The sequence below is a fragment of the Stenella coeruleoalba genome (genome assembly GCF_951394435.1).
Source record: "Stenella coeruleoalba genome assembly, chromosome: 15".
Taxonomy (NCBI): Eukaryota; Metazoa; Chordata; class Mammalia; order Artiodactyla; family Delphinidae; genus Stenella; species Stenella coeruleoalba.
Window position 1 is genome coordinate 29,216,494 of NC_137161.1, and position 25,086 is coordinate 29,241,579.

A 25,086-nucleotide genomic window follows, 5' to 3' on the forward strand; every position below is an offset into this window, starting at 1 on the left:
GGTGCTAGGCCTCTTCTAGCGGTTTTGCAGGTTCCTCTCCCTCCCCACTGAGAGCCTCCGTCCTTTAAATACCTTGCACCAATTAGAAAAAGGGAGGGGGGAGTTCGAGGGAACCCGTTTGGAGACAGGAGTGGAAAGACGATTTTTGAGTTCCAGGCTGCCCTGATCGCTAGACATTGGTGTAACTTGTGTTTGGCCTCAGTTTCCGCATCTGTAAACTGGGAAGAAGGCCCACATCCAGGGAGGTGGGACAGTAGAGAGGCGGACGGTGTTGGTGCACGGTCGGCCGGTGCTCCCAGGGTCCATGTGCGCTGCCTTGGGGTGCACATCTCCCAGGCCATCAGTGAGACGGTGACAGTGAGACCCGGCCTTACGCCCCAGGCTGGCAGGCGAGAGAGCGCTCGGAGGCGCGCAAGGGCGGGACCCAGGAGGGCCAGGAGACGCCCGTTCTGTCTGGGCCAACCAGCGCCCGTCTCTGAACCACCAATGAGGAGGCTCTTTACAGCCAAGGCCGGGTCGGGAGCGAGGCTGCGGCGAGTGCGGCGCTGACAGAGACGCGCGCGCGCGTTCCAGCTCGGACCCGAGGCTGCCGCCGCCATCACCGCCGCCCGCCCGGTAGCCCCTCAGCCGCTGCCCCTCAGCCGCTTCCCCTCGCCATGGAGGCGAGGCCGCCGCCGCCGCCGCGGGGCTCCGAGCCGTGGGCCGGGCGGCGGCCCTGAGGGCGTGTGGCGGGCCGAGACGCCGCCGCGGCACAGAGGCGGAGCCGCCGTCCTCGTCCCCAGCGGTCCCGCCCAACGCCGGACTCGGTGAGTGTTCGCGGCTGCCGCCGCCCAGGCGGGCTCCGGAGGTGGGGGGGCGGCTCCCGGGAGCGGGTGGGAGGGGTCCCCGGCCCGATCCCAAATCCCTCTTTTCCGGGCCGGATCCATCCGGCTTTCCAGGGATCCCACATCCTTGCGCTGTCTGTGTGTGTGTGTGTGTGGTGGGGGGTGTCCCCGGAAACGCTGTCCGTCTGTGTGGGTGGGGTGGGGTGGGGGGTGTCCCCGGAAACGCGCCGGCCCGGGCGCCGACCCCTCTCTACTGCCCAGGAACTTTGCGTGTGTCCTCCTGGGGTCGGGCGGGGGCGCTGCCATAGTTCATTCTGAAAGAAGAAATTTGGACAGCGAGAACAGAATTTGCTCAGGTCCATTTAATGGGAAGAAAGAGGAAAACTCCTGGCACGAGAAAATTTGCTCTTACAGTGACCAACTTTTCTTCCCCGGGCCCCTCTCTTTACCGTCCACTCCCTACAGTTGAGGCCGCTTAGGAAGGGAAGTAGGGGCTCAGAGCTGCCCAGAATTTAAAATGAGCCAATTGGGAATGCAGGTCTCCTCCTTTTTTTTTTTTTTTTACTTTTGGTGAATAACACAAAGAATACCGTTTTTTGAAAAATTAGTTCCTAATTGTATTTCCTGAAGATAAAAATAATAATGGCAGAGCTGAGCCTAATGTTGAGGGTTTGTTTGTTTTTTTTTTGAGGTCAGTGAATGATGTTTGTAAGACAGGAAAATAGGAATGTTTAAGACCTCTCTAGGAGGGTGAATGCCTTCAGAAGCCTTTGCCCAGGGTAGGGATCCCTGCTCTAGAACCAGTCACATCTCCTGAAAGATCTCTTCTCTTGCCACCTGCTTGCCATTAAGGCAGCTCTAGAACCAGAAGATGGTGGGCAAGGAGAGGACTGGTGGTGGAAGATGGGTGAACATCTTCCTGCCTGGCCACTCCTTTACAAAACACAGATCTGATGCTGTCACTTGTTTACTTAAAACTCCCTCGCTTTCCTTTTCCCATAGGGTGAATGAAGCCCAAAATGCCTTAACAGGTCCTACAGGGCACTTGACAGTCTTGCTTCAACTTACTCTTTTACTTTTAGCTGAATCCTTCAATTCTCCTTCCTTTCATCCCCCTCTCTGGCCAATCAGAATTGCTTGACTGCCTCCTTTTTTGCTTGTGTGATCCTCTTTCCTCCCCACCTTTACCTGCCAACCTCCACCTCTTCCTTTAAAGCCCTTCTCATTTGAGAAGCTTGATGAGGGCAGGAGCTGTGCCTTGTTCAACTGTTCATCTTCCATATTGAGAGGTTTCTTCCTCCCGATTGTCTTACAGGTCCTGTCCCATCTCTTCCACTTATGTTTACTTCCAGGTACCCACTTCCTGAGAAAATCTTTTTTTTTTTTAATTCAGTGGAATCTTTTTTTTTTTTGGCTGCGTTGGGTCTTCGTTGCTGTGCGTGGGCTTTCTCTAGTTGCAGCAGGTGGGGCTACTCTTTGTTGTGGTGCACGGGCTTCTCATTGCCGTGCCTTCTTGTTGTGGAGCATGGGCCCTAGAGTGCATGGGCTTCAGTAGTTGCGGCATACGGGCTCAGCAGTTGTGGCTCGCGGGCTCTAGAGCGCAAGCTCAGTAGTTGTGGCACACGGGCTTAGTTGCTCCGTGGCATGTGGGATGTTCCCGGACCAGGGGTCGAAACTGTGTCCCCTGTATTGGCAGGCGGATTCTTAACCACTGCACCACCAGGGAAGTCCCCTGAGAGAATCTTTCCTGAGTGTTTCCTGCTTGGTGTGCACACCTATGACTTTTAGTATCTTGATTCCCCATCTCTTCATGTCCATCCCATCCAGCCCCCATAAGTAATCAACAGGCAGAAGCTGGCCGGTCTCATATGCCACTGGCCTTCAGTCTGCTTGACTGTCTCTGAAAGGCTAAAAGCCCCACCATCTCTTTTTCACCTCTGCCTGCCTGAAGTGGCCTGACTATGTGCGTACTGTAGGGCAGGGTACAATCTAGGAGGCTGTTCACTGGGTACCTTTTAGACACTAATTTACCACCTAGGTGAAATTCAGAAACCAGAAAAGCCAGTCCTCTGACTGAAGTACGTTCACATGTATTCTGTTTGCCAGGTGAAGTGCTTGGCATACAGAATAAAAGTGAGGAAGTCACATCTTTACCTTTGAGGGGCTCACAGCTTAATGCAGGACAAGTGGATACAAATACTTATATCACAGGTACTATGAGAGTGTAATAATACCTTTTATTTGCCTTGTGTCAGGCTAGGTAATAAATGCTTTCCACGAATTATCTTATATAATTCTTTCTGCCATCATGTGGTGGCTGATTCTTACTAGACAAGGGTGGAAACTGAGCCCATACAGTGTGCAGATGAGGGAATACTCAGGATTTGAATCTTGGCAGTCTAGTTCCAGAGTATCTGCCTGGCTGTATAGACAGCATTCCCTCCCTGGGTGGTCTGAGAAAACTTGACTGGAAGGGAGCCTTTGGGTCATGAAGGATAGATAGGAGTTTATGTATGGTGGACAGGATACAGGAAAGAAGGAGCAGCACAGGCAGGCTTGGAGGTGGAAGGAACCCATTGTCCTTGGGGAGCAGGGAGAGGTTAAACGTAGTTGGATAGGGTAGAGGGAAGAAGAGTGGGAGATGAGATTAGGTTGGCTTGAAGGGCTGTAAGTGCTGTGTTAGAGTTTGGGCAGTGGAGACTTTAAAGGGGGATTTTAAAGGAGGTCAGGGGGACTTCCCTGGTGGTGCAGTGGTTAAGAATCCGCCTGCCAATGCAGGGGATACGGGCTCGAGCCCTGGTCCGGGAAGATCCCACGTGCCGCGGAGCACCTAAGCCCGTGCACCAAAACTGCTGAGCCTGTGCTCTACAGCCTACGAGCCACAACTACTGAGCCTGTGTGCCGCAACTACTGAAGTTGGCGCACCTAGAGCCCGTGCTCCACAGCAAGAGAAGCCACTGCAATGAGAAGCCCGCATACCACAACGAAGAGTAGCCCCCACTCGCCGCAACTAGAGAAATCCCGCACACAGCAACAAAGATCCAAGGCAGCCAAAAATAAAAATAAACAAAATAAAATAAATTAAAAAACTAAAAGATAAAGGAGGTCAGGGACTTGGGCACACCAGACTTTTGAAAGGTCATTCAGGGGCAGTATGGGGCCAGATGTTAATACCCTTCCAATTTAGGAGGCAATGGTGAGGCTTCACAGAGGCAGAATCATAGCCTCTTAGACCCAGAGTGAGGCCTAAAGAGAATACTGCTGAGTTTTGGGCACAGGTCATACTTATGAGAAAAAATTCCAGCAGTATGAAAGCGTATGTATAGAGAAATGCCTCCCTTCTACCCTGACCTCCCCAGAGATGGTTGAAGTTTCCAGTTTCTGTGGCTTTACATAGACACTATTCCTGTATAAACATGTATCTGCCTATCCGTACTCCTACCCCATGGTACATACCAGTCACATCTTGCTCTTCTTCTTTTTCACTGCTGCTCGGCTTGGCTTGTAGGATCTTAGTTCCCTGACCAGGAATCAAACCTGGGCCCTCTGCAGTGAAAGCACGGAGTCCTTGCCACTGGACTGCCAGGGAATTCCCATATCTTGCTCTTTTTTACTTAACGTAGGAAAATCATTACTTAACTTAGGAAATCATTATATGTTAGTACATATAGAGCTATTTATTCTTTTTATTTTATTGATATTCTTTTACTTATTTCATTGTTTGGCTGCACTATTATTTGTAACTAGTTTTTGGATCAAACAACATTTAAGTTGTTTCCAGGTTTTTCTATTACAACATTATAATGAATATCCTTCTACATACTTTGTTAAGAGCTCATGTGTAAAATTACCTGAATTGTATATTTTTTATTTATTTATTTTTGGCTGTGTTGGGTCTTTGTTTCTGTGCGAGGGCTTTCTCTAGTTGTGGCAAGCGGGGGCCACTCTTCATCGCGGTGCGCGGGCCTCTCACTATCGCAGCCTCTCTTGTTGCGGAGCACAGGCTCCAGACGCGCAGGCTCAGTAGTTGTGGCTCACGGGCCTAGTTGCTCCGTGGCATGTGGGATCCTCCCAGACCAGGGCTCGAACCCGTGTCCCCTGCATTAGCAGGCAGATTCTCAACCACTGCGCCACCTGGGAAGCCCCTGAATTGTATATTTTTAGAAGTGGAATTACTGGGTCAAAGGATACGTGTGCATTTTAAATTTGTAGACATGTAGCCAAATTACCACCCCTTGGAGGGGGTTGTACTAACTTATCCTCTTTGCAAAAATGTGAATGGACCTCAAACAGATCTTCATCAGAGTATTTATCAGGGTAGCCTGGGATGCTTTTTCAGATAGACTGCTTTTTCAGGTGCTTTTCCCTCACCTAACCTCCTCCCCTCATGTGATTCTAGCCTATTTCTTTCTATCTGCAGAAGGAGACATTGAGTCTCAGAAGGATAAAGTGACTTGTGCAAAACACTGGGTGGTGGTGATTTTTTTAAGCAGCTCTGATATTTGTATTTGCCCAGCATCTTTCATTGGAGGTTCTCAGAGTCAGTTTGTAAACATTGTTGCATTGTTTTTCTCCACCTTCATGTGGGAAAAATGAGGTGCAGGTGAAGCTTAAGTTATAAGCAGGAATCTGGCCAAATATACAATCTTGTCTTTTTACTTCTAATGTAATAACTAATATGTTCCCAAATGACAAATTTGAAGAAATTTTTTTAGTGAGTCTGAGTACAACAAAAATAGCAATAATATAACACTAACAATACAATTGAGCAACAAACCCTCAAATAACCCAGTGTTAAAATTTGTTTTAATATATTCTCTGTGGAAAAGAGAATCCATTAAATGTGAAATTGTATTTACTTTAAATTCATATCCATTTGTGTCAGTGTATAGGCATAGTTTTTTTTATAGTTAAAACCTTTTATATGTACATGGCGAGTAAAGTAAATACAGCATATGATTTTTGTTTTCTTGAATAACATCAAATATTTTATATTTACTCATTTTGTTTATTATTTTAAATCACAGAATAGTATTCTATGCATTGATAGCTGTAGTTTGTGCGATCGTTTTTTATTTTCCTTTTCTTTCTCCTTTTTACTATTATAAATGGTACTTCTGAGCACCCTTGTTCAAATACTTCTTTTGGATTATTTTCTTGCACTCTTACCCCTAAAATGGGTTCACTGCATCAGAATATGGTTTCAGTGCCAAATTGCTCTCTAGAAAGGTTGAACTAGTTTACAACATCATCAGCAATTTTTGTGGCCCTATTTCCTGACAATACAGCCAATGCTGTTACAAACAAAACTGAGTATTTGGGCTTCCCTGGTGGCGCAGTTGTTAAAGAGTCTGCCTGCCAATGCAGGGGACACGGGTTCGAGCCCTGGTCCGGGAAGATCCCACATGCTGTGGAGCAACTAAGCCCGTGCACCATAACTACTGAGAGCCGTGTGCCACAACTACTGAAGCCTGCGCGCCTAGAGCCCATGCTCCGCAACAAGAGAAGCCACCGCAGTGAGAAGCCTGTGCACCGTAATGAAGAGTAGCCTCCGCTTGCTGCAACTAGAGAAAGCCCACACGCAGCAACGAAGACCCAACGCAGCCGAAAGTAAAATAAATTTAAAAAAACCTAATATTCGATTTTGTTAATTTAAAAGAAATGTAATAGTACTTTGAGTTAGGTTTAATTTACATTTCTTTAGAAAAACTTTAGAAAAAATCTAAATGAGCTACTAAATGAGTTTTAGTAGCTCATTTAGATTTTGAATGAAGTACGGTGCTGTGTTATATCATATCCAAGTGTTATGTAGCTAAAGTCAACTTTTTTATGAAGAAAGACATGGTTGATAGGCCAGAAATATTTTGGAAATTTAGGATAAGATCATACTGGTATGAAATAGAAAACTGGGTGCTGTTCAGTAGAAAATACCAGACATTGTGCTGGTAGTTAGGGATACTCCAGATAACTGGGTACTCCAGTAACTTGGTTGTGATGTCTGTCCTTATGGGCTAATGCAGAAGGCAGACATTAATCACCTGATGGTAATTATAGATGTGATCAAAGGGGAAGAATAAGATGTCTTGGGAGCACCAGAGAAGTTCAACAATGCTTGCAGTTTAAACAACACAGAGACCCTGAGCTAGGAAGAAATTGGTACCTTACGTATATATATATATGTATATGTATGTTTTAATTCCCTAGGTGATTCTAATATGCAGCCAGGGTTGAGAACCACTGGACTAGAGAGAAGCAGGGGCCAGAGTTGAGGGCCCTATACACCACGTAAGGATTTTGGACTTTATCGTGAAGGCAGGGCTAAGCCATTGAAGGATTTAAAAGAGGAGTGAACTGATCTGATTTGCAGTTGTGAAAAGTTCACTGTGGCTGCAATCCAGAGCAGTAGTTTTCCAAGTGAGGTGGATAAGATGCTGGGATGCTGAACTTTTTATTGTTTTTATCTAAAAAATGATAAAACATTACATTTAGGGACTGTCACTGGCATCTTCTTGGGTCTGTAGGTCAAACAGTGTTTGGGTGTCCAGAAGTAAGAGGGGAGTCCTGCAGTAAGCAAGCAGAGCTGTATATATACATTTTGTATATATATTTAAAAATTTTTTAAAATTTATTTGTTTATTTGTCTGACCTGGGTCTTAGTTGTGGCACAAGAGATCTTTGTTGTGGTATGTGGGATCTTTAGTTGTGGCATGTGAACTCTTAGTTGCAGAATGTGGGATCTACCAGGGATCGAACCAGGCCCCCTGCATTGGGAGTGCAGAGTCTTAGCCACTGGACCAGCAGGGAAATCCCTGTATATATACATTTGCTTTCAGTGTATTGCAACATATTGATAACAGTCTATATTATTAAGCTTTCATTAAACTAACCTTCACAAAATGAACAAGTGGCTTAAAAAGATCCCTGCAAAGAAACCAGTGATTGAAGAAAATATTAATAACGCAAGCACAAGGAAACAAACAAAATGGCAGAGCTGACCCTTGTCTAGCTCCTATTATGAAGTTCTGGTGAGCAGTTTTTTTTTTTTTTTAGTATTTATTTATTTATTTGGCTGCACCTAGTCTTATTTGCAGCATGCATGTGGGATCTAGTTCTGTGACCAGGGATCAGACCTGGGCTCCCTGCATTGGGAGCTTGGAGTCTTAACCACTGGACCACCAGGGAAGTCCCGCTCAGTGAGCTATTAAGTCAGATTAAATAAGTCAGCTCGTATTACATTGGAAGGTATCAAGAACTCTGTTTGAAACATAGACTTACATCCTCTGTCATTATAGGAATCTTGTTTTAAGATTATATAGAACCTGAGATATTAAATAGTAAAATATGAGGCTATCACTAACAACAAGACATTTGAAAACTAAGCATCTGGAGCATAAAGAGAAGCTCTGCATGTTTTTTTTCCCCCAATGATGTTTAAAGCCATAGCCTGGGGAGTTCCCTGGCAGTCCAGTGGTTAGGACTCAGCGCTTTCACTGCCGTGGCCCAGGTTCAATCCCTAGTGGGGGAACTAAGATCCCCCCAAGCCATGGGGTGCAGCCAAAAAGAAAAGAAAAAAAGACATAGGCTATTCAATCAGATACTGTACATAATTTTACTAGCCTAATGATTAAAGTATCTATTTCAAGGTTTTCTGTTCTTATAAATGAACAAAAGGCACATACCATTGGCAGGTTCTCCTGTCCGCACTGCCTGCACCCACAAAAAGGTTGATATAGTGTATGGAAAATAATATATCAAGAAACTAAGACTAAATTTTGTTTGCAGATACTCTTGTAAGATGTAGTAAATGTTGCTGAAGATTTGAACAAGCAATATTAGAATAAATTTTTCAGTGTTGGAGGTTTGTTACATACTTTTAAAAGTATAGAAGCTTCTAGCATGCCTTAGTATTTGCTAGATTCTCTTTATTAAAAGAAATCCAAGAAAAATCACTTCTTTTGTGAGCTACTGGAGAAAGTTATACTGGAGAAAACATTCTTAATAGTAAATGACTGCCTTCATAACAATGTTGTATGGAATAATTGTCTAAATGTAAACAGAACATACACTTGAATGAAAAATGAAATGCGTTCATTGCCTCTTCATGAACTATTGAGGCAGGTTATCTTGTTGGTTATCTTGTGGTGGAGTTGTTGATGTTATACATTTTACTTCTACCAAAAAAAAAAAAGCCTACTTTTTCTGTGATAAATGGCTATCTAGCTAATATTATTTGAGAAGTTAATATCCTTAATCTGTCTCTTCAAGTAAAGATGTTATTTTAACAGTGAATGAGAAAGTAACGTCTTTTTTCTTACAAGTATGCTATGGGATAACATTTTCCTTGTAATTTAAAAAAGAAGCTTTATCATGATATAATTTACATACTATAAAATTCAGCCTTTTAAAGTGTACAATCAGTGATTTTTAGTGTATTTGTGGAGTTGTGCAACCATCACCATTATCTAATTTCAGAACATTTTCATCACACCAAGGAGAAACCCTGCACCCATTACCTTCACTCCCCATTCCACCCTCCCTCCAGCCTCTGGCAGCCCCTACTCTTTCTATTTGCCTGTTCTGGACATTTTATATAAATGGAATCATATAAAATGTGGCCTTTGTTGACTGACTTCTTTTAATTAGCATAATGTTTTGGGGAGTTCATTCATGTAGCATGAATTCATTCATTCCTTTTTATAGCTGAATAAATAATCCATTGTTTAGATATATTGTTTATCTATTCATCAGTTAGTGAATTTTTGAGTTGTTTCCACTTTTTGGCTATTACGATTAATGCTGCTGTGAGCATTCATGCACAAGTACATGTGCGGGCATACGTTTTCATTTCTCTTGGATATAGAGCGGAATTGCTGGGTTAAATGGGTCTGTTTAACTTTAGAGGAATTGCCAAACTGTTTTGTAAAGCACCTGTGCCATTTTACATTCCCAGCAGCAATGCACAAGGGTTCCAGTTTCTTCACATCCTCACCAATATTTATGCTGTCTTTTTTTTTTTAAATTTATTTTATGTATTTATTTTTGGCTACATTGGGTCTTCTTTGCTGTGTGCGGGCTTTCTCTAGTTGCGGCGACCGGGGGCTACTCTTCCTTGCGGCACGCGGGCTTCTCACTGCGGTGGCTTCTCTTGTTGTGGAGCACGGGCTCTAGGCACGCGGGCTTCAGTAGTTGCGGCATGTGGGCTCAGTAGTTGTGGCTCGCGGGCTCTAGAGCACAGACTCAGTAGTTGTGGCTCACAGGCTTAGTTGCTCCGCGGCATGTGGGATCTTCCCGGACCAGGGCTTGAACCTGTGTCCCCTGCATTGGCAGGAGGATTCTTAACCCCTGTGCCACCAGGGAAGTCCCCTGTTATGCTGTCTTTTTGACTGTAGCTATCTTAGTGGTATGAAGTGATAGTTCATTGTAGTTTTGATTTGCATTTCCCCAGTGACTCATGGGCTCATTGTGATTTTGTTGCATCTATAAGAACTCTCATATTTTTACACATGAAAAACTTGGAAGCATAAATTTCTTACCTGATAAACATCTCCAAATGTATTTCTAAAAAAATTTCCAGATGATCTAATGAAATAAAAGACCTAGACATTGATCATCAGTTGCAATTAAAACCAGTAGGGAACTTTATAATAGAAGAATCAGAATGACAATCTTCTAATCAGTCATAACATCTCTAAAATGGGTACAACCAAACTTTATGTTCCTCTCATGTGGTACAATAGGAAAAATATAACACCATTCATGAAATAGTCTTTCCCTACCAAAATCAAATCAAACCTGACTCTAATTAAGCATCTAGATCTAACAATCAGCTTATAGAATGTAATTAGAAAATTCAGAATGTGAGAAATCCAGTAGGACAAATGAACCCAGTTACTTCAAATAAATGGCAAGAAAAAAAGTGGAGAAACTATTACAGGTTAGAAAAGACTTGAGACATATTAACTAAATGTAATGTGTAGACCTTGATTAGATCCTGTGTCATACAATTTAACTGTAAAAAGGTATTTATGAGACAATTGGGAGTAATTTGAATACCACTTAATATATTAAATGATTTTTAAACTATTGTTTTAAGTTTTTAAAGATATGATAATAGTATAGTTATATTAAAAGAAAAAACTCTTTTCCCTTGGAGATATGTACTGAAGTATTTATGGATGAGATGATAGGATGTCTGGAATTTGCTCTAAGATAATTCATTGTGTCTGAGGGTTGTAGGTTATTTACCATTACTGATAATCATTGAAGCTGGATAATAGGTATATAAGGGTTTATTATAGAGTTACTCTTGCTCTTAGTTTTAGTGGGTTTCACATCCATTTGTTAGAAATTTAAAAAGTAAAATCTTCTGACTAGTTTTCAAGAGTAATTTAAAGAGTCGTTTCCTTTTCAAGGGAAGATAGACATTTGCTAGCCAAATTTGAAGGGAAATGTTTGTATAATTGGATGGGGTTGGAAAAAGAAATACCACTCTTTAGTAAGCACAACCGTAGTGCTTCTTCCTTTTGGACCCATATTTCTTTTGGACTATGATAACCATTAAAACCAAGTATTGATTTGAAACCAGGCTTTCAGATTGCTTTGTCACAAAGTATTAAAATGAGATTTTTCAAGCATAATAAATATTTGATCATATGGATCACACTAAATATTTTTAAAACAAGGTTGATATTAACATCTTAGTGATAGCAGTAATGGTTTTTATATTTTCCCATATAAAAACCATTATTACAATCATTATTACATTTGGAAATGAATGACTGTTTTTTGTAGTATTTATATATATTAGTATCTTTATCATATTTATTGGTGAACACATGTTGGGGATGTGCGTGTTGATTGATTGACTGGTGTGCAGTCAAAAAATTTGATTGTCATTACTGTGGAGAATGAACTGGACAGAGCATAGAGACTAGTTTCATGATTGTTAGAGCATATTTGGCCAGGGTTGATGGTGTTCTGGACTGGCTAGGCATAGGGGAATGGAGATTTGTGGATAAGCATGATTTAAGCAGTAGAAGCATTAGTAGGGTTCCACATTTTTGGCTTTTTGAAAGTGAACTGAGCTTTTGTGTGTGGGGAGAAGTTAAAACCCGGCTGCTATAAATTGTTCAAGAGTTCTCAAATATTGATTGACAAATAACCATCAATTAGTTTTCAAACACTGGTTGACAGGTGGCTTAATGCAGTATTATAAATGCATTAGTAATACCCCATTAATAAAGAGAATGTCTTCCATTTGGTGTATCAGCAGTACATCAGTATATGGAATAGTTCCAGGACTTCCAGTGTTCCTCTAAAAGGAAAGGTGGGGAAGTGTGGGGGAGAGCTTTCACAGGAATGCTTCTGTTCTGGTGCCCCTTTCCATGCCTCAATTGATTTGAATGCTTTACCCACCTTTCAAGGAATGCGGCCAGTTCCTGAATCAGTGCTTCTGCTGCTGTCTGTGAGACCACTGCTCTCCAGCGCACCTTGCTTCCCACCTGGACCTGCTTGCTTTGTTAACAGGGGCTGAATATACAGTGACTTCCAACTGGTGTTTCTCTGTTTCTCCATTCTGGGGAGTTAGCCTGGCCCAGGATCTTGCTACTAGTTGGTGGAAGTGATAGAAGATCCTTTTTCTTCCTATAGTTCATACCCAGTTAGCAATAGTGCTGTTGGTAGCAGTTGTGAAGCTCTGAGGCAGTGATTCTCAATAGTGGCTGACTGTGGTGGGAAGGAGAAGGTAAATTTGAGAAAGCATCTTTTTAGAAAATGGAAAAAATAATGGCTTTATGTTTTTTAATCAATGTGTATATTTTTATTTTATTTTTTATTTAAAATTTTTTTTTTTTTTGTGATACGTGGGCCTCTCACTGTTGTGGCCTCTCCCGTTGTGGAGCACAGGCTCTGGACGCGCAGGTGCAGCGGCCATGGCTCACGGGCCTAGCCGCTCTTCGGCATGTGGGATCTTCCTGGACCAGGGCATGAACCCGTGTCCCCTGCATCGGCAGGCGGTCTCTCAACCACTGCGCCACCAGGGAAGCCCCAGTGTGTATATTTTTAAATTTGCTTCATTTAAAATCATGTATGCATTTGAATGATACATGTACATGTTAAAATAGTCAAATGTTAGTACTAAAAATATACGTAAAAGGTAATTCTCTCTCCCTCATCTTCCAAGTTCCCCTTCTCAGAGGCATCCCTAGGCACTATGAACAGTACTTGTGAAACCTTCCAGAAAGCGTCATGCCCGTATACTGTGAGAGTTACTTAAGTTTGACATTTCAACTAACATTTCCTGCTTATTCACTTGCACTTAGCTTTCAGAAGTTCTACTTTGAAGAATGCTGTTGTAGAGCAAGTAGTGGTTAACAGAGCAGTTCAGTTATGTGTGTTTTGTAATGTCTGAGTGGGGCTTTTGTTCATGAAAAGGACTAAAAATTACTTGGGTTTCAAATTAATGTTCAATTTATTTAAGTGGCAAATTTAAAAACCTAGTTTTTCTTTAGTCTTGTTATTGTACTTGTAAGCATTGTAATTTATACATAGAAATAAGAACAGTAACTTTCACTTGCTCTTTAATTAATGTTAATTCAAGCTTAACTGATTAAATTCCTTCATACCCCTTTGTTAGTGAATTAAATTTTCTTAGATATTTAAAATACATTTATACTGTCAGTCTGTCAAACACTGCCAGTCCTTGAATCAGATTAGTTCCTCCCCCCTCCGCCCCCTGGCCACGTTGCATGGCATGTGGAAATCGTAGTTCCCCGACCAGGGATTCAACCCATACTGCCTGCACTGGAAGCATGGAGTCTTAACCGCTGGACTGCCAGGAAAGTCCCCAGATTGGATTTTGTATTTCTTTCATATTTTCCTTGTCAGGCTTTATAGTTATTTTAATTTGGGGAGTTGGAAGTGACTAGAGTTCATATCCCATACCTGCCATGCTTTGTGAACATGGACAAAGTATTAATACTTAACCCTTCTGAGACTGTTTCCTCACCTAATAAATGGGTTCAACAGTAGTACTCTTTTACTGCATGTTTGTTTTAAGGATTAGATCATTCACCCCAAGTGCTTAGCAGAGTTCTTAGCATGTAGTAAACTTTCAGTAAATGTTAGGAAATATTATAATGACCTTGATTTTGTTTTTCCTCTGTAGTAGTTGGTCAGGATACAGTGTAGCTGCATAATTGATCACAGAGTAACTTTTATCTTCCTGGGGTTTCAATGGGGGAAAATGTGGCAAGGATGGGAGAGGGAAGAGAGAGGGAGAAGAATTGAGTAAATGGGATAAACCGTACAACATTTGCTTCCTGAACCATCTTCCCCGGAGTTCTGTGACACACTTTCTTGGTTTTTCTCTACCTTTCTGGCCACTCCTCAGTTCCCTTAGGCCTCTCTTCGGTGACCACTCTTTGACTTACCAAAGAGTACATCCTTAGCCCTCTTGTGTTTCATCCTACGCATTGTTCCTGGAAGCATATGCCTATGTCCAGGGTTTCGGCTGCCAGCTCCTTGCTAAGTAGGAGAAAATTCGTCCTCGCGCTGGATGATAGCCAGCAACCTACTGGTAATCTTCACTGGACTGTTTCCCAGGCACCTGTAACAGGCTCAGAACTGACCTCATCTTCCCTTTAAATGTGTTACTTTTGTATTCTCTGTCTTGATGAATGACAAAACCCTGTAACCCAAACCAGAAATTTGGATGACACTGTTCTTCTGGTTGGTGTTGCATTCCCATCTGTTTTACCTTTAATATTTCTCAAATTTGCCTGCTTTCCCCCACCTCTTCTGTCCCTTAGTTCTGGTTTCTTCTCATTTAGATGACTGCTGCAGATTCCCTAGTTGTCTACCCATTATTATTTCCTTATTCTACGTCATGTATCACACTGCTGCCAAGAGTGATCTTTTTGACTTCCCTATCTAATCATAGCACTCCCCAGTTTAAAATCCTCTGGGTAAAATCCAGACTCCTTATCAGAGCAAGTTTTTGTGACCAACCCCTCTTAACCCTTTAGCCTTACCTTTTCCCCGTATCCTTGACTGTACTGTGCTCTTTCAGACCCTCTGTCTTTTGGACTGCCCATCTCCCTCTTTTTTACCTTGCATTATAATTTCTTAGGTAGGGATCAATTCCTCCAATGAGCATTACCTTACTGACTGTCTCAATTCTGATCTAGGTATAGATCCTTGTGCTATTTCTATCAAGTCACTTAATCATATTATGTGATAATCCAGACACTTATATAATAATCCATACACTGACACATGCAGATTAATGGTTTTAGAAGGATCTTGGTGGTCCAGGATGTATAGTAATATGTAATTTTGCTGAGGCATGGATTCATATTACTTGCACTTTGAGTTTGGTGGCAGCAGGTGAGTTCCCTTAGTTCTTCAGTGAGCCTAACCTCACTCAGCATCTAAAGCTGTCTTTTTATTATTTCCTTCTTTTTCCTGTTCGTTTCCTAGTTTTGTAAGTTTTCTGATTCCAAAACTGGAAAATACCTTTAAACAAGAAACTGTAAGCCCATGTAATGGCTTGAAAACTCAGAAGGTTTTTAAGATGTCTTTTTCTTCTACTCTCTTCTTTCCATCTCCCTTATCTTTGGCATTAAGTTTGTCGGGGGATGCAAACTCAAATATGTCTTTGGAAGCTGGGCAGCTTATATGAATGAGAGAAGTAGATCTCTTGGGTCATATGTCATACTGGAGTTTCCATGGCCTATCTAAAGAGTTCATATTCAATATTTTTATAACACAGTGTGCTACCAGTTTGCAACCTTCACTGTAATTGCCAAAGACTGTACCTATATGATTTAGTTTATCTTTCTCTTTGAAACTGAATTCATTAAATAAACAAAAACTTAAGTAACCGCACTACTACATAGTCTTCTAGACCCTGCTGAAGTATCACCCACTTATGGAAGTCTCCTGAATTCTCCTAGGAATTGTTTTTTCCTCCTTTTAGGGTTGGTATAACAAATACAGTATTGATCACGATGTTTTTTGGTTTTTTAAAAAAATATTTATTTACTTATTTGGTTGTACGGGGTCTTAGTTGCAGCACTTGGGCTCCTTAGTTTTGGCACGTGGGCTCCTTAGTTGTGGCATGTGAACTCTTAGTTGCAGCATGCGTGTGGGATCTAGTTCCCTAACCAGAGATCGAACCCGGGCGCCTTGCATTGGGAGCGCAGAGTGTTATCCACTGAGCCACCAGGGAAGTTCCAATCACAATGTATTTTAATTACTCATTTTCATGTCTTAATTTCCTGTTAGTTTATTGAGGACAATTATGTATTGAGCATGTCTATTAATTCCATTAGGTGTTCAATACATTGATGTTCAACATTGAGCCAAGTGCTAGGCATATAGTAAACAGACATGTTTGCTGATGAACAGGTATCGATACCAAAATCTGGGGGCTCTGTAATATAACATTTCTTTTTCTTTTGATGATTCGAAGGGCTGTGTAGCTACCCTAAATTTCAACTTTGTTTCTTGGAAATTACCAAGAATGTTAGGGATGATCGATTATTGGGTTGGCCGAAAAGTTCATTCGGTTTTTAAGTAAAAATAGAAGACACATTTTTTCATTTTCACCACGAACTTTATTGAACAGTAAAGTTGTTTACTTTTTATTCACTGTTTTGTTCCACTACCTTCTGCCATTTTTCAAGCAACGTCATAATTCCATCTTCCCAAAACATTTTATCTTTTTGAGCAAAGAACTGTTCCAGGTGCCTTTTACAGTCTTCCAGGGAACTGAAATTTTTTCCATTAAGAGAATTTTATAGATACCAAAATAAATGGAAATCTGAAGGTGCAATGTCTGGTGAATAAAGCGGTTGAATCAAAACTTCCCAGCCAAGCTGTAACAGTTTTTGCCTGGTCATCAAAGAAACATGCGGTCTTGCATTATCTTGATAGAAGATTATGCGTTTTCTGTTAACTAATTCCCGACACTTTTCATCAAGTGCTGCTTTCAGCTGGTCTAATTGGGAGCAGTACTTGTTGGAATTAATCGTTTGGTTTTCTGGAAGGAGCTCATAATAGACGACTCCCTTCCAATCTCACCGTATACACAACATCACCTTCTTTGGATGAAGACTGGCCTTTGGTGTGGTTGGTGGTGGTTCATTTCGCTTGCCCCACGATGTCTTCCGTTCCACTTTATTGTACAATATCTACGTTTCATCGCCCGTCACAATTTGTTTTAAAAACGGAACATTTTCATTACATTTCAGTAGAGAATCACCTGTGGAAATTGGGTCAAGAAGGTTTTTTTCCTTAACTTGTGTGGAACCCAAATATCAAAGCGATTCACATAACCAAGCTGGTGCAAATGGTTTTCAGCACTTGATTTGGATATTTTGAGTATGTCGGCTATCTCCCGCATGGTATAACATTGATTGTTCTCAATTAATGTCTCGATTTGATCGCTATCAACTTCAACTGGTCTACCTGACCGTGGAGCATCGTCCAGGGAGAAATCTCTAGCACGAAACTTCACAAACCACTTTTGATATGTTTGATCAGTCACAGCACCCTCTCCATATACTGAACAAACCTTTTTTTGCGTTTCAGTTACGTTTTTCCCTTTCTTGAAATAAGAAAGCATAATATGCCAAAAATGTTGCTTTTTTTCTTCCATCTTCAATACTAAAATGGCTACAGAGAAATCACCAATTTTGATAAGTTTTGTTTTTAAATGCATGCTGATATGATAGCTGTCACAATACAGTCTGACAAAATTGTTTCAATTGAAGTTAAAGACAACTAAGCCCTACCAGAGCCATCTGAGGGAAAAAAATCGAATGAAGTTTTTGGCCAACCCAATATGTTGCTGTGTTTGGTGCAGACAGATCTGTGTATCGATGGTGACTTAACAGACTTAATTGCAAATAATCAGTCGTTCATCCCCTGAGAAAAACTCTGTTACAAGGGGAACTTCTTGCTTCTAATTTCATACGGTTAAGACAAATTAATCACCTGATGACTGTGGAAAATGTAAAGAAATTTGAGTACACCTTGGATAAAGAAAGGGTTTGGAGTAAGCAGACCTGAGTTCTATTTCTGGTAGTACTAATTAGCCTTGAGACTTTAGGCAAGTCTTTCCCGGTCACAGTTTCTTCCTCTGTAAAGTGAGAAGGGACTTGATGGTTTAACATCCTTCTATCCCTAAAATTATTTAATTCTAATACACTGTAATTTTGGGACTTCCCTGGTGGTCCAGTGGGTAAGACTCCGTGCTCCCAATGCAGGGGGCCTGGGTTTGATCCCTGGTCGGGGAACTAGATCCCACACGCATGCTGCAACTAAGAGTTTGCATGCTGCGACGAAGATCCCGAGTGCCACAACGAAGATCCTGCATGCTGCAACTAAGACCCAGCACAGCCAAAATCAATAAAAACAAAACAAAACAAAAAACAACTAAAAAAAAACAAACAAAAAACCACTGTAATTTCTAAAATATTAGGACCAGTGAAGGAAATACTCATGGCCTAGCTCATTCTAAGGAGAATTTGAAGTAATTTACTGATACAAATATAATACCATTGTGTGTGTGTTTCTAGAGAGAGTGCATTTAGGAGTTCTCCAGAAAGACACCAAAGAAGCTGGTCAGTAATAATGATCACTGGGGAGTGGGGAACTGGATGCCTGGTGGGAAGGATACCTTCTATTCAGCGTATTTTCTTTTGTAATGTTTGATTTTTATAGTGTGTGCTTGATTATGGTAGCGCAGACCATTAGATTCTATGCAGTTATTTAAAGAAGACTGTATACTGAGCTCTCAAGTTATATTAGCCGAAGGTTCCAAGAGATTCACTTGACTTACAAGATAGAAACCATCATCAGTAGTGAGAAACAGCCTTTCCTGGCACTGTGGTTTGAGGCATTTTCCTCTTAAATGGGATATTGTGTGATATGGTGAATGTTTTCAATAGAACCTCTACAGTCATACTGTAATGCAGTATCTCAAATGGGGGTCCTTGGATATATTTTGAAGAGAAATTTCTCTGAGTAGACTCTAATAGTTTTTAAAATTTCAGTAACCTGAACTATAAGCATATGAATGACTGCCCACCTTGTAACTGAGTATTGCCACACAATTTCAGTGCCCATGTTTGTGTGTGTGTTTAGGATCATTGGTTATCTATGTCTTTATTTGTAAGTAAGTAGTTAGTGGGACCAGTCAGTGGAAGGCCAAGTAGTGCTGGGCACGCTGGGCAACTTGTTTGCAGTTGTTTGAATGGGAAAGTGATGGGAGAATTAGTATTATATGACGTATGTGTTTAGGCATGCCAAGCTTAAAAAAAAAAGAAAACTGTTGTAGTAGGTGATGCAATAGCCATGTTGTGACTAGTGATTTAATTTCAGCATTAAATCGATTGTTATCTATTAATATTGTTAATTTGAATCTTACTGGTTTTATATTTTTATATAAGTTTGTTTTGGTTTTATAGCTGTATAATAGCACAGTGTTACGTTTATTCATTAATAAAAATTTTTTAATTAGCATTGAAGGTGTGTTAAAAATTTTGTTTCCTTTAAAAGGTAATTTGTATCTCTCAAATTTGAGAAATCCTGCAGTAGTGATTACAGCTTTGCTTATTCTAAGCTGAGTCCACAGTTGCCCAAATAAGAGGCAGTTTTCTACTCATCATTTCTCATAATTGAATTTTGTTGAATTAGGAAAATACTTTGAAATCATGAGTACAATTGCTGATTAGTGACACATCCAACTTACTTTGAAAATAAAGAAGGCTGAAGACAGCAGTGGTGCCTTGAATAGGTGGTGACTCCATCTCTGTTTACATGGAGCAACTGCAGGCAGGACTGAGATGGTTATCAGGAAAGAGTTCACCTGCTCTAAGGCACAAATGAATGGATAGACCAGGCTCCAACCTTCTCAGTTGAAGAGAACATGACTTGAATGAGTTTAGTCTGAAAAAAATGTCAAAGTTGTAGTACCTGGTTATTCATTTTAGCTATAGAAAGATATCACTAATCTGCCAAATTTCAAAGAGCGTAGTTTTCTGCTGAGTCCTCTAATAAGGACAACTCTTTTGGAAAAGGTTACTCTAGAAAACAGAATTGTACTATTTTAAAAAATTGTTGGATATCAACTTCCTGCTCAAAATGATTTTGATTTTATTTATTATTTAAAAATATATTTATTTATTTATTTGGCTGTGCTGGGTCTTAGTTGCGTCATGTGGGATCTAGTTCCCTGACCAGGGATCGAATCCGGGACCCCTGCCTTGGGAACGTGGAGTCTTAGCCACTGGACCACCAGGGAAGTCCCTCATTTTGATTTTAAAGTTGTTGATCTGAAGCCATTTTTTGCTGTTAGTAGCTTAGAAGAATCGCTTTTCTGTTAAGGTAATTGTTCTTGACATCAAAACAATATTTATCAGCACAGAAGAGATAACTACTTTTTCTGTCTTTTACATTTCAAATAATTGTAGTAGAATTTTAAAAGAAGGGTGCAAGGTTTTATATTCTGTGCAGTGTTATCTGATCTGGCAGGAGTCTGTTGAATCCTACCGTGTGATCTTAGGGCTGTAGACACCATTTATCAGATTAAGGAAGTTCCCCTCCATTCCTTGTTGCAAAGAGTTTTTAATGAGCGAATGTTGAATTATATCCCATGCTTTTTCTGCATCTATTGGTATTCATATGCTATTTCTTTAATCTGTCAGTATAATAAATTACATTAATCAATTTCCATGAGAAAATGCTGTTTTATTCTTTTGGGCTCATTTTATATAATTTTTATTGTAAAATATACATAACAGGACTTCCCTGGTGGTGCAGTGGTTAAGAATCTGCCTGCCAATGCAGGGGACACGGATTTGAGCGGTGCTCCAGGAAGATCCCACATGCCGTGGAGCAACTAAGCCTGTGTGCCACAACTACTGCGCCTGCGCTCTAGAGCCCACGCGCCACAACTACTGAGCCCGTGTGCTGCAACTACTGAAGCCCGTGTGCCTAGAGCCTGTGCTCCATAACAAGAGAAGCCACCACAATAAGAAGCCTGTGCACCACAACGAAGAGTAACCCCCACTTACCACAACTAGAGAAAGCCTGTGTGCAGCAACAAAGACCCAATGCAGCCAAAAATGATGAATAAATGGATTTGCCTTTTAAAAATAAATAAATAAATAAATAATTTTTAAAAAATACGTAACAAAATTTACCATTTTTACTATTTTTAAGCATACAGTTCAGTGTACATTCATATTGATTGTTGTGATATCATCACCGCCATCCATCTCCAGGACTTTTTCACCATCCCCAAGTGGAACTCTTAAACAGGACGTTCCTGTTTCTACCTCCCTCTAGCCCCTGGCAACTACCTTTCATTAATTAGAAAGGTAGCTTTTAAATGAAACACAATTTGGTCATGGTGTGTACCATATTATCTTTTTATCTTATACATTGATGGCATCAGATTACTAATATTTTGGTTGGAATTTCTTCAGTAACAGTTCAGACTATTTCCTAATTTCCATTGTGGTTTTATTCTTTGATCCATGGGTTATTTATAAGTGTGTCTTTTAATTTTCAACTGTGAGGTTTTTTAATATTGGCTTATAGATTTAATTGCATTGTAGTTAAAGAATACGGGCTATATGATTTTAGTCCTTTGGAAATTCGTATTTATTTGCTGTTTGGCCAAGTATATTCTTCACTGAGATTACACATTGTTAATGGTAAATTGTTAACGTTTTACCATAATTGCTTTATCTTTGTCACTATATCCATGTAGCTATACAGTTTTTCTGAATCATTTGAGAAGTAAATTGCAGACAGAAGGCTCTGTAACCTCTTAATCAGTATGTATATCCTCAAAACAAGGATACTCTTCTGTTGAACCACAGCACACTCATTAATATCAGGAAATAAATATTGATATAATACTGCTAATTCACAGACACCACTCAGATTTCGCTGATCTTCCAGTTATGTTCTTTACAGTAAAAACAAACAAACAAAAAACCCAAAAGATAACAAAAACCCACTCCCCCCTCCAAAAACAAAAGCAGAAAAACCTCTTCCTTTCCCTCATATTTCTAATTCAGAGACCATCCAGGACCATACATTGCATTTAGTTTTCGTGTGTCTTCAGTTAAAGTTAGTTCGGAAGTGTTTTGCACTTCCTAGTAAGTAAACATTATACATTTTGTGAGATGATACTTTGAGGCTATATGAATAGTTCATTTCTCATCAACTTTTTACCTGCTAGTTGTAGCATCTATTGATGATTTGTGCCTGAGTCAGTTATTACTACAGTGGTTACCAGATGGTAAAATTTTCAAAATTTCATCATTCCTTCTGCATTCATCATTTGGCATTTCACTTAAGAAAAAGCTTTCTCTCCCCCTTTTTTTCTTTGTATTTATTTATGTATTTATTTATTTATATATTTGCCATGCCACGTGGCATGCAGGATGTTAGTTCCCTGACCAGGGATCGAACCCGTGCCCCCTGCAGTGGAAGTGTGGAGCCTGTTTTTTTTTTTTTTTTTTTGTAATAAATTTGTTTATTTATTTTTGACTGCTTTGGGTCTTCACTGCTGCGTATGGGCTTTCTCTAGTTGCAGCGAGCTGGGGCTACTCTTCATTGAGGTGTGGTGGCTTCTCGTTGCGGTGACTTATTGCAGAGCACAGGCTCTAGGCGCATGGGCTTCAGTAGTTGTGCCACACAGGTTCAGTAGTTGTGGCTCGCAGGCTCTAGAGCTCAGCCTCAGTAGTTCTGGCACACGGGCTTAGTTGCTCTGCGGCATGTGGGATCTTCCCGGACCAGGGATTGAACCCATGTCCCCTGCACTGGCAGGCAGATTCTTAACCACTGCGCCACCTGGGAAGTCCCAAAGTGCGGAGTCTTAACCACTGGACCACCAAGTGGTCCCTTTTTTCTTTTTTAAAATCATTTAAACATATTAGCATGAACTCCTGGATTCCTGTGTTATTCATTTATCATTTATTTTGATGCTCGAATTGTCCCAAATTTGGCCATAGGAACTCTTTCAAGCTGGCTCCTGGGCCCTTTTTTCACGTCCCCATCATTCTTTGATCACTTACTTTTCTTAACTTTTTTGCACAGTGAGATTTTCCATGCTCATCTTGTACTTTCACTGCCCCAGTTGTGGAATCAACCATTTCATCAAGGAACTCTGGTTCAGACCTTTTATTAGGGGCTATATTTAGAAAACAAGATCTGAATACCAGATATGTTCTTTTCTTCTGGGGTATCATTGCTCTTAGGCTCTATTAGAGTCCAGAGGTAGGATATTGTTTTAAAATATACCTGGGATTTAATTTATAAGTACGACTGAGTGATGGCATGAAGAAGTCAATGCCATTGAAGGAAGTTTATTACTCATAGTTCCTCAGATGCAGGAGGCACCATGCTATGCAGGGCCACATGGGAGAAGCACTAGGGTCAGGAGGCAGAAGGAATGAGGGGAAAATATGGATGAGGGCCTTTATCATCGTGGTGGTGGGAAGTTGTTAGGTGGAAATTTTCCCTATTGGGCAGGAAGTGAAACACAGATGCTGGGGTTTGTGGTTGGAGGGTTTGTAATAATTTATACATATACATACACATGTATATACAAAACATACACAAACATCGATATATGCCTATAAATATTGAAAGCCATGATTTCACTCTGATATGTTTAGTTCTGTTTCAGTACCACAGGATTTTTTCTAATGTTTCCCCTTTCTGAATTTGTACCTCCTTTCTCTGACATTTAGAATCTAGCTTTCCGTCTTTTTTTACTCCAGCCCCATTGTGGGTAACAGTCTCGTGAGCATGAGGGCTATCTCATTGACCCCAGCCCCACTGAAAGTGCTGGCTGAGCACCCCCATCTAGTTCCATGAGTCACTTTTATATACAGAAAATTCTTACTTTGCATAGTTCCAATATGCATGAATTTCTAACATGGTTTAACGGAATGACACTGGTCCCCAAATAACAGTAAATATAACTTGTGATCAGGAATAGCTTCTCCAAAAACTTTAAAATTTACTCTGACCCTGTAATAGCTGATTAATACCTCCCCTAGACAGTATTCAATTGAAGGTAGCCTTTTTTTATTTTTTAAAGGAAAATTACAGTCTCTGCATTGCTCTCAGCTTAACTTTACACAGCTCTGCATTTCCCTCTGTCAGTTCCTCTTGGAATGGTGGGTGGGTAGCAGAAGAGAGGATATGTACAAAAATGTATTTTTAGTTCTTTTGAACAGAGAGGTTGCTACAGCCATTGCTATTGATGACAGGAAGTATATTTATAGCTCCAGGGAAGTAGGGTCCTGGTTTAAGAAAACCTGGGAGGCTGTACTTAATATATTTCATTAAAGCTCATTTGCACTTCATAGAAAGTGAAGTTGAAATGAATGGACCTGTAACTTTTCTTATGAAGTATTTATTTATAATAAATACTTATGAAGTATTTATTTTCATAAATATATTCAGTCTGCTCCTGAATTTGGAAAAACCTTCCATTTTGAAATTTCACAATTGGTAGCACCTAAAACAAAGGACACCTCTAGAGTATATGGGATGTGTGTGGACAGTTCAGATGGTGGCATGCAGTTGTACAGTTGAGGGGTTACCAAATACTGGTCCCAGTTAGACGTTATTTATGAAGTTCTACTGGTAGAGCTTCTGTTGTGATTTTCTTTTAAAGTCTGAAACGAAAATAATTGTTTATGGGTCATAAGATAATCTCTGTAAAACCAATTTGGGGTTTTCCACTAGGCACCATATAACTTTCTCACAAGTTTGATTGGGACAGGACTTTTGCCATTGATTATCATGTGCAGTGAACACATTAAACACAAGTTAAATTATTCTGAAGCCTTTTCTCTTTTTTTCCCCACTCCTTTTCTTAATTGAGAGAAGCCAAGAGTTGGTTTCCAAGGATACGTCTTCTCTCTTACACGGGTCTCAGATTGATGTAGTCATGGAAACCAGGCAGTAAACTCATTCTTGGCAGCTGCCACCACTGGTCTGATCCTTTCTTTTAAAGGCATGAGATTCTTTTAATAATTCATTTTGGGAAGGTTGGGGCCAGATGATTCCGGGTCATCCCAGAGGGGTGGTTGGGGATGTTGTTAAATAGATGTGATTCAGTTAAGTATTAAGAGCTTGCTAAACAAAACTGCGGTGATTTAACTAAAGATTTTATGCCTAATTTAAACTGGAATTTAAAATACAGAATTATTAATGTTTAGTTCTT

The 25,086-nt window shown here is 40.6% G+C and overlaps 1 protein-coding gene across 2 annotated transcripts in view; it reads left to right on the forward strand.

The window, feature by feature from the left end:
- Positions 1–516: 516 nt before the first annotated feature.
- PTPRA (protein tyrosine phosphatase receptor type A) overlaps positions 517–25,086 on the forward strand; it is a 184,992-nt gene continuing 160,422 nt past the window's right edge. For both annotated transcript variants that reach the window (XM_079945664.1, XM_079945665.1), the window contains exon 1: positions 517–806. The gene's annotated coding sequence lies outside the window, so the exon portion shown is untranslated. The remainder of the gene's footprint in view (positions 807–25,086) is intronic.